This window comes from Octodon degus, unplaced genomic scaffold, assembly GCF_000260255.1.
Source record: "Octodon degus isolate 3935 unplaced genomic scaffold, OctDeg1.0 scaffold00059, whole genome shotgun sequence".
NCBI classification, from domain to species: domain Eukaryota; kingdom Metazoa; phylum Chordata; class Mammalia; order Rodentia; family Octodontidae; genus Octodon; species Octodon degus.
This window is the reverse complement of record NW_004524635.1, coordinates 10,965,629-10,975,933: the sequence shown is the minus strand read 5'-3', so window position 1 is coordinate 10,975,933 and position 10,305 is coordinate 10,965,629. Positions and strand designations below refer to the sequence as shown.

Below are 10,305 nucleotides of genomic sequence, written 5' to 3'. Positions count from 1 at the left end.
TTTTGCTGGTAAAACATCAAATGTGTACTGAGTAGACCTTTATGCGGTGCTGTCAGAGCTCTTAAAAAAGTTGCAAAACACTTATTGAGTTTACTTTCTGGCTTTACAGCTGATATTACACCTGTTTTGTGATAAACATTGGAAGTGGGAGAGGATATTTTTTTTTTTTTAGATTTCTTTGAATTACAGTCTGGTTGAGATAGTAGAAAAATAATCCAATAATTCTTGTTTACTGCCAACTACTAAAAGTAACTCGCAGTTACCCAAGAGAAATGATGATTATAAATGATAGTTGGCTCACACATACTAAAATACAATATACAAGCAATATGTTTTGGGCAACATAATTGTAAAACAGAATAATTAATGTAAACAAAAAACATTTTTCCATTGACCTAACCATCTTCCAGAGATTCTAGGTTAGAATTTTTTCTAGTAAGGTTTATGGTTCCACAATAAATGTACGTTAAAATCTAACTTCCCCTTTCTAATTCCAAGGAACCCAGTTGAGTTACAGTTTATTTTAATCTAGAAACTCTTTTATCTTGCTGATGCTCATGCAGATCTGATTTTGTGGGCCTTGGAATTATTATCCATTCATTTGTTCCACTTCCTGACCAGAGTGTCTTCAGGTTTATCTTCGTTCTATAGTACGTTTAGGACCTTCCCATTTTATACTTGTTTGGTTCTGGATAATTTCGCTGTTTATTTTGGCCTAATTTGGGAGTCTTTAAGAACTTCTGCAATGGTTGGATGAATTACATGTGGCCTCAGTCACCCCACCCCTTGCTATTTTTCTTTCAAATGAAAGCGCCGTTCGCATTCCCTTTGCTTCCCAATGACCTCATTCACACCAAAATTTGAACCTGGAAGCTGAACCCCAGAGTTTTCTCTGACTCAGTTTCCTGTGTTCTGAAAAGAAAAACAAAACCTCTTTTCCCTATAGTAATTGTTATTCTTCTTTTGTCAAGGCTTAAGTGGTGTTAATGTAAATTCTCATGTTACCCTCTAATGTCAACTGGAGCCTTGTAAGATATTGGAAATGCTCCCACAAGTGAATTGTGTTCTCACGCTTTCCCAGAATCATTCATTGCTCTCCTTTCACAGATGCAAACACAAAAACACATCCTTTTGTACATAACAATAATAAATACTTTCCCAAGGTCAGGAATATTTGTGTCAGGAAAGCCCTATTTTGTGAAAGAACAGGATGTTCTGATGAACTTAATATTCTTGAGCATTACCTGTCAAAATTCCATTGTGCGGCTTCACCAAGGAGGAGGTGAACCTGCCTGTGCCCTCCCTGGCTTCTAGCTGTCTGTACCCCGGGGCTGTAGGTGCTGGCCCAAGGATCCACAAGTAGTGAGGCAGAGGTGTGCATTCTAAAGGGTTGGGGGAGGCTTTCAGATGACAGTGTTGTAAGAACATTCCCGTGTGTGAATACAGAGTCCGTTGCTCCTTTAACTCTAGTAATATCTTGATTTTCATCTTGGTGTTTATTTCTGTCATATTTACAATGTCTGGTTTCTATTACTGGCTAGAGTTTTGGGCTACTCAGATTTTGATGCACCTTATTTAATTGGTTGGAAAGGAGGCAAGACATAATTCTTTGTCCTAGCCAACAGCTGGTTCTGACCCAAAGAATTTTTCTCCAAAGTGTTGTTTACTCCATTTTTATATTTCATGTATGCTGCTAAAAGTGCCATCATTATTTGAGAAGTCAGTAAGAACTACATGAATTGCCTGAGGTCCTGAGTTTGACTCCTGGCACAAAGAAAAAAAAATGATGTGAGTAAGAAGCAATGTTAGTTTTTTTCTTCCTCAACAAAGCCGTAAATATATATGAACTTGAGCTAGCTTGTAAGTATCTATTTCTTACTGTACAACCATTTGCCTTTCAAAATGATCATAAAACCAGGAAGTTGCATGTGGTTGCCTCAAATAAGACATGAATCCTCCAAGATTCCCAAAAACATTACTTTATAGGCTCTGAAGTATGGAACTGAGTCACTGTTGCCTCAGCTTGGAAGATCACAGCACACAAAGTTGGGCCCACGGGCTTTGGTGTCAACAGAGACAGATTCCTCCACTATCTTAGTCCAAGATAACTTGAGTGTTTTCTTTTCAGGTTATAGATTTGGTTAAAGTATTTACTATTTTGTAACTGAGGAACCCTACCACACAACACAATTTAAAAGACCAAATAATCTGTTGTGAGTATAAACACATAGACTGGGCAAGATGGATTGAAAGTGTTAATTTTGGTCATTGTGAGAGTGATGATAAAGTCTACATTATGGAAAGAGACATATTGCTCAGATATGAACTAGATAAGCCAAATTAAAGAAGCCAAATTAGATTTAGAAACTTGGTTATAGAAACATGTAAGAGCAGAGTCAATCAAATATATTATACAAATTTTAAATTAATCGGAAGTTATGGCAGCCTAAATCCCATCTGCTAAAATCCTGTCTCCAGGACCACACAGGTGCAGATGGGAAAGGCTCCCCTTAATCTAAGATCAGCATCATTATTTCAGGCCATTTTCCAATCATTCATTATTGTTTTGTCATGTTAGGTTCTTTGGTCAGGGCCTAAGCATGTCTTGCTGTCGTTTTAATCATGTTCTCTCATTCAGAGGGTTGTGTATTTCTTTTCTGATTACTTTTGGGGAAGAACATCCCTGTGCACATTTATTGCTAACTTGATTGGAAGACTTGGGTGTACTTCCTGTTAGTCACATATATTTAAAGGGTGTAAGGTCCAAGGAGTGGCTAAGTACCTCAGACTTCAACAAGGATGAATCATGCATTTGAGTGATGAGTGGGCGAGGTTATAGGTAGGGCTCAAGGAGTGGCAGGGGTTCAAACATTTGTTGGCCTTGTAATTAACCCTTTGCTATAGCATAAGCACCTAGGGTAAAAAAAAAAATAATATTCTTTGGGTCTTTTTTTTTTTTTTTTTTGCGGAACCGGGGATTGAACTCAGGCACTCGCACTTGCCAGGCAAGCACTTATTCTACTGAGCTATCTTCCTGGCCCCAAAATAATATTTTTGATAATTGTTTTCCTAAACTTCTCACAAAAGTAGAGGCAGAGGGCTGGTGAGATGGCTCAGTGGTCTAAAGCACCTACTTAGAACAAGCTTAGCAAAGCACAGGGACAATCCCCCAGCACCTTGGTGGGCTGAGTTGACCACACACACACACACACACACACACACACACACACACACACATAAATAAATAAAATTTTTAAAAAAGTAGAGGCAGAATATATAAAACCTCCTCCAGTGTATTTATTTCCCTAGGACTTGTTCCATTGTCAGCTCTTGAGCAACTCCTCATGAGGGAGGCCAACTCCTGGTAGCTAAGCCATTCATTCATGATTTTACCAGAGCCAGTTTGTTTAATGACCCATTCACCAGGCTTCCACTTTCAAAAATGACTTTTGACTGGATAACTTTTCACTTTCTCCTTCATAGCAACATTCTAAGGAATCCTCAGTGTGTTTCTGTGTTGGCTTTGCTTTGGCTGCCACATGGAGAATCACAAGACAAGGATAGCAGACATGGAAGAGTGAGGACATGAGAAGACATTTCCCAGGAGAGCTATGCCTATGACACTGCCCAGGAGTATACTGTTTTGCATGAGAACACCAGATGCACATTGCTCACGTGTGTGTGATACATCCTGCAACATTTTCTTGACTATCAAGAACTGTATCAATTATCCACTTACAAGACTAATAAGTTATTCTTGAAAAATAGACTTAGAAATGCTCCATACTTAGTACTACAGTATCTTAGACATGCCCTACTCTTCCACAGTGCCTCTGTCTTCCACCCTTTGGTTCCCTTTTAAGTTCTTATTTTGCTAGTCTCCATTTACTTCACCTCTCCCTCTCTTGACCCTGCAGCTCCAGCTGGAACAGAGGGCCTGGGACAGAAAGAAATGAAACAGTCCTTAAAATCCTTTATTAAGGACAAGATGAAAGCCCATGGACTATGACTACATAATTGAAAAGTTGAAGTAAATTTGATGAATCAATCATTTCATGAATTGGACTTTCAACTAATTAATTGGCTACAGGCATATTGTCAATGGGCAGGCTGATACCTGTGAGGCCCACCCAGAGCTTGTGTGTTCTCAGGCCGAGTGGTGAAAACACGGAGGTTGAAGGGATTCAGTTTGAGACGGCATTGGCGATCTGAGGTAAAATGTTCCACACAAGCAAAAGTGACCCAACTGAATGGATCCTTAGCCTAGACCTGTGGTTCTGTGCCTGTGCCCAGCACAGATAACGTAATACAACCTAATATTGTTATGTTCATTCACTGAGAACCTCACTACTTTTATGAAACTTAGAAAATTAGGAGAAGGATCCTACAAAAGGTTATGTGATATGTCTGACCAAAATAAATGTTAAAAGAGTTGGCAACAGAGATTGTTAAATTGCCTTATCTCTATACTTCACATATTCTAAAAACACGAAGCATCAAATGAGCTCTGTTTAGTGGTCCTCATTGGAAGCTTAATGCCACAGTTAAGATTCAGAGTTGCTATGTTTTAAATGCTTTGTTTGCTTCTCTTGTTTAATCATTACAGCCACTCCAGGAGGCAAAAACTATCATCACACTGGTTTACAAGGGAAAGCTGAATTTAGCAAAGTTAAGTAACTTGCTTATAATTTCTCAGCCAGTACTTTAGGGTTCAATACTTGAATCAACTAGTATCGATACAGACTAGTCTTTTTTTAAAAAATCTTTTATTGATTTACTTGGTGAAGGGTCTCCCTATGCAGTGCAGACTCCTAGTGATTCTCCTGTATCAGCCTCCCCATTGCTGGGATTACAGGCCGTGTGACCATGCCCAGCTTTGGTAGCCAGCTTGGCACAGGGTCTGCACAGCATGTGGTACTGGGGAACAAACGCTGGTCCTTGCCCATGCCAGGCAGGCACTTAGACCACTGGGCCAACTCCTTGGCCCCAGACAAGTCCTGACCAATAGAATTATAATACGAGCCACATATGTAAATTTACATTTTCTAGTTGCCATAATTAAAAGGTGAAAAGACAGTGAAATAAGTTGACCTCGTCTAATTTATTTCAAGGTAACAAAAATATAACAACATTAAATTAAATGTATAAATTTATACTAAATCTTTAAATACATCATACATTTTTGAACTACAGTACAGCCTGTATCAGACCAGATGAGCCACATTTCAAGTGCTTGATTAGCCATGAATATTGGGGGCTATCACACTGCTCCACGGACCCACAGTTCAGGTAACCCTGGAAATCCAGTTAGCAGTTCAGCCTTTCAGACAGGCCCTCCTGCAGTCCTACTGAATTATCCCCTTCACCTCAATCAGATGAGCAGGCTATCAGTGGGCATGCTCCACTACACCTGACTTCATTATTAGACGTCTTTAAGACCTAAGGGAACTTTATTTATTTATTTATTTATTTATTTATTGGATACAGGGTCTCACTCTGCAGTTCAGATTCATAGTAACCCTCTTGTCTCAGCTTCTCCAGGTCTGGGATTATAAGCATGTGCCACCATGCCCTGTTGCAGGGCCTGCATGGCATGTGGTGTACTGGGGTTTGAACCTGGATCCTTGTGCTTGTCAGGCAGGTACTTAGGCTGCCAAGCTATCTCCCCAGTCAAATTTGAAACCAAATTACTCATCCTATTTTACAGATGAGGTGCCTGAGAACCACAGATGGAAAGGACCCCATCAATGTGCATGGCCAGATGCCTATGTGCAGTGCAGCCAGTAGCAGAGGCCAGCTTCCCCACTTAGGAGTAGAATCCCTATAGACCTCCACGCACATGATGATTATGGTTTTTCTGGCTGTGGCAAGTGAGTCCCTTTTTAAAAAAGTGCATTCACAAACATGTTCACATTTGACTCTGTCAAAAACCCTGGGAAGTAGACATTCTTTCCCCATTAGTCAAATAAAAATATTGAGATATAGGAACTTAATTAAGGTTGTCTCACACTACAGTTGAGACTTAAAAGGTGCCTTTTGTGTGCTAAAGGAATGGAACTGCAAAGCCCTCATTGGATATAAGCATGCCTCTGAGAATAGCTCCACAATCCTCACAAAAAGCCCACAAAAATTCTCAAATTGAGGTGAGATGCACCATGACACAGCCTTACTCTACCACCGTTAGGGTAAGGCAGGTCCTAAAGGGGCCTTTTGATGTGTGCCTCGGTGTAGACAGAGAAAACAGTATCCGTCTGTCCAGCAAATTCTTTGAAATAAGGGAAGAAGCACGTGATGAGAGGGAAAATACTCTGAACACATTTTTAGGTTTATGAAAACCAATGAGCAATGACCAGAAAATGATTTCATGATATTAAATACAAGGTACAATAGAAGCAATGCAAAATGCAGCTTTCTTCTTTGTGGAGCACCAGCTATGATACTACGCTCACGAAACCAGTCGGTAGTTCTTCTGGGGGACCACGCCACAATACGTGGCCTTGGGGGAGAGACCTGAGGTGGGTTTTCTTTTTTTATTGGAAAATTAAGTTAACTAAAACTACTGATCATGATTTCTTTGTAGCTTCAACATGAGAAAAATAAAACTTCAAGAGCAAGGCTTTCTTCTTCTCTCCAAGGAAAATCCATGCTTTTGCTCTGATTTGGAATACAGCCGCACACCTGCAGGCGCACCAGGCACATCACTGTGCTTCCTTCCTGGAGGGTATCGTGCACTGTCAGCCATGTCAGTGTAAGCCCAGGTATTTATTTATTTATTTATTTATATTTTAGGAAAGGTTCTACAGGGTGTTCAGGGTCTCACTGCTAGATTGAACTCATAGTGCACCACCTGCTTACAGCCTCCCAAGAGCTGAGATTACAGGCGTGCACTACCACGCCCAGTCTCAATGGCCATCTCAGCATGCCCCAGGGATGGGGCATGGCAGGCCTAGGGATCAAACCCCTGGCCCCTGCAGTGCTTTCAGGCACTTTAATGAGCTGAGCTATCAGGCCTTCCCAGGCGTTTTAAATCATGCACTTCAATACTGACTGGGAGTGCAGCTAAGGAAAAGGCTGGACTTTGAAGAACTGAATGAGGTTTAGTTTCCTGCAGCTTTCAAATAAGGATAATAAAGTATACCTTTTAAGATTCTTCCAGGTTATCCTATAAGATACTAAGTTTTTTTTTTGTGTGTGAAATATTATATTTCTCCTCATCTAGGTCTTAAAGCAAAGAAAAAATAAAAATTCACTGCATTTGTTGTTTTCTTTTAGAGTAGTATCAAATTTCAATTCTATTATATATATATATTTTTTAAATTTTTTTTTTTTTTTACAGAAAAAATGACTTTAGGGTTGATAATATAGCTTGCCTGGCAAGTGCAATGTGCTGAGTTCAATCCTGGATATCACATGACGTGCTGGCCCCAGAACCCCAAGTGTGATGGTGTGCTCCTGCAATCCCAGCACAAGGGAAGCTGAAACAGGAGGATCACTATGAGTCTAAACTGTGTAGCGAGACCCTGTATCATAAATAAATAAACTTTGATACAATACCTGGCACATAGAAAGTTCATCATAAGTATTAGCTACTGTTTGTTTGTTTATTTATTTATTTATTTATTTATTTATGTCTTTTTGAGAGGGGTCTCACTAGGCATTTCAGGCTGGCCTTGAGCTCACTTTCTAGCCCAGGCTGGTTTTGAACTCGCAAGGGTCCTCCCGCCTCAGCCTCCTGTGTGCTGGGATTATAGGTGTATGTCATCACGTCTGAGTACTGTTATTATTTTTATTGGTGCTTACAGTCTCTACCGCTACTGTTCTCCTCCCCATGATCCTACCTTTCCTTTTCAGGCTGTTACCTGGAGACACTAAGCTTTTAAAAACAGTAAAATGCTCTCATCTTGGAGGTCAATTTAACAATGGATATGCTGGTTTTATTTGAAAATGAGAACACAAAAGAGGTATCTGTGCTCAGAGAAGGCAGGTCCCTAGTCATCTGGGGACAGCTGGGACAGAAAATCAGCCCTGCAAAGTAGCATGGCCACTCCAGCAGACATCTGATGCCCCACTTTGGTCCTTACCACCGCTTCCTTAGAGGGCTGCCCCAGGACATTGTTGTCTCTTTTCTACTTGGCCCAAAGATCTGAAGAGCCAGGAAGAGGGTGCCCTACAGGGGAGACTTCACCCCACGAGGTTGCTGCAGGAGTGTGACAGCTTCAAGGTCTTCTCAAATTAGGGGACTTTGAGGTGGGAGGCAGATGGCAGAGTTCAGCAGGTTCAGGTGGGGGATAAGTGGAGGCTGTGGCTTTGTCTGAATTTACACTCTCGTCTGATTTCTTCCTCCTCCTTGTTCAGTTTTCCCTACTCCCTAATCATAACCATTTTGTATTAAAGGAACATACAGAAGGGGGTACCTAACCCACATCAATTCTTTAGAATCATTTTTATTAATGAAATATTAATTATAATTTTAAGAGTTTTGTTACATCAGTGAGTACTTAACAGGAAAAATCAAAACATAAAGTATAGAATATTTAATATTTATTGAATGTTTATTAAAAAGCATCAAAGTTTTCAGCATCCACTTCTAAGAGTCAGATAGTAGTAATCAGGGTGTGGCAAGTCCTGATTATGCAGCACAATAATCAATGCCATGTGATACACCAATCACCATATTCTACTTGCCTTCCAAAACAAAGAACAGGTCAGGATTATCCCATCAGATAATCACAGTTACTTCTTTTTGGTTTACAAAGAATAAAAAGTAACAATGGATATAAATTACTACATGAACTAGAACAAAAATATAAATAGAACTCTGTAGCATTTTTTTATTATTATTTTGGTGGTGCTGGGGATTGAACTCAGAACCTTGTACTTGTCAGGCAAGCACTGATTCTATGAGCTATCTCTTTGGCCCCACAAAAGTAATCTTCACTGCAGATGTCCCACCCAAGGCAGTCTTGACAATAACAATAGCACATTTCGTACAAGTCTGTCACCTACACTGACAAGCACATGTGTTTAGCCATCCTGTCCTTCTTGTAGTACATACTTGATATCTTGCTGGTCTTGCTGTTATGTCAGGAATTCCTTACTATACTATATCACAAGCACTTAGCAGAAAATAAAACATCAATAAAATTAAATATCCCATATCTAATGACAAAAGTTATCAACATTTCACAGCAGCTATGTACTTGCTTACAAAACCTAAAAGATCACACCGGAAGTAAAAGCTATGTGAGCTACAGTATGAACTCAAAGAAAAGTCTATGGTAGAAACGATCTTTGCTTCACTTGTCACTCCCAGGGCAGTCTTCACCCATCACAATCTGATGTTCCATGCACAAGTATCACTTATGCTGTTAGCACTTCTGCTTTGCTTTCCTGTCCTGTTTTTAGGGTGTAGCTGACAGTCTTGGCATTCCTGCTGTTGTAGTATGCCTTTGTGCATCTGTGAGCTCACCAGTATGCTCCATAAATCTTTGTGTAGTTTGCTGGGAAGAAACACTAGGCTTTTCTTGTGTTGTAAAAGATGTGTTTTGAGCTCCAGTCCCAATCCTCCAAGAAAATTTCTCCATGGTATTTTGCACTTGTTAATTTCTTTGTAAAATATCAAGCTGTTCATGCTATACTTGGTTAAGACCATTGAAGCACAACCATTGGCCAACACATTGTGTTTTGAGTGACATCATAGGTACCACATAACTTGTCAACACCTACTCCACTTTTTATTTTGTTGTGAAAAAGTTTCCATCTCAGGCTTCAGCTTTGTTGATGTTTGTCAATGTTTCCATCGTGGTGCAATGTTGACATGAGTTACAGTAGATTGCTTTTCTTCACCACATATGAGACCAGTGTTATAGCTTTCTGAGATCCAAAGATTGTACTATATAATTTCCCTTTTTCAAATTGCAACTTTTCTTTGGAAATTTCTGCCTTGTTCTTGCATAGAGTTTCTACATTGGTCAGTGTGTGCTCTGTTAGCAAATGCAGTATCAATCAGAAACTGGTAAATCAGTTTCACATATCCAATTCCAATTAGTTTGGGAAATGGGTGCAACAAGTCTGCTTACCACAACAATTGGTTCATGACTATAAAGGACGTGGTGGCTGAGGTTAGGGACATATTTCTAAATTGAAAGTATATGTCTTTGTACCTAGCAGAGCATGTATTTGTATAATGTATTTTGAAGATGGTGGGGGGGCATATACTACGTAAAGTTACAATGACCAGTTTTTTTCATGTGTCATTGAAATGATTTGGACTGTTCTATAAGAAAAATTAAAGGAAATTTTTAA

The 10,305-nt window shown here is 39.7% G+C and overlaps 1 non-coding gene across 1 annotated transcript; it reads right to left on the bottom strand.

The window, feature by feature from the left end:
• Positions 1-8,593: 8,593 nt before the first annotated feature.
• LOC111817503 lies at positions 8,594-8,727 on the bottom strand. The gene has a single exon (XR_002821683.1). It is a non-coding gene; the product is annotated as a U8 small nucleolar RNA (small nucleolar RNA).
• Positions 8,728-10,305: the final 1,578 nt, after the last annotated feature.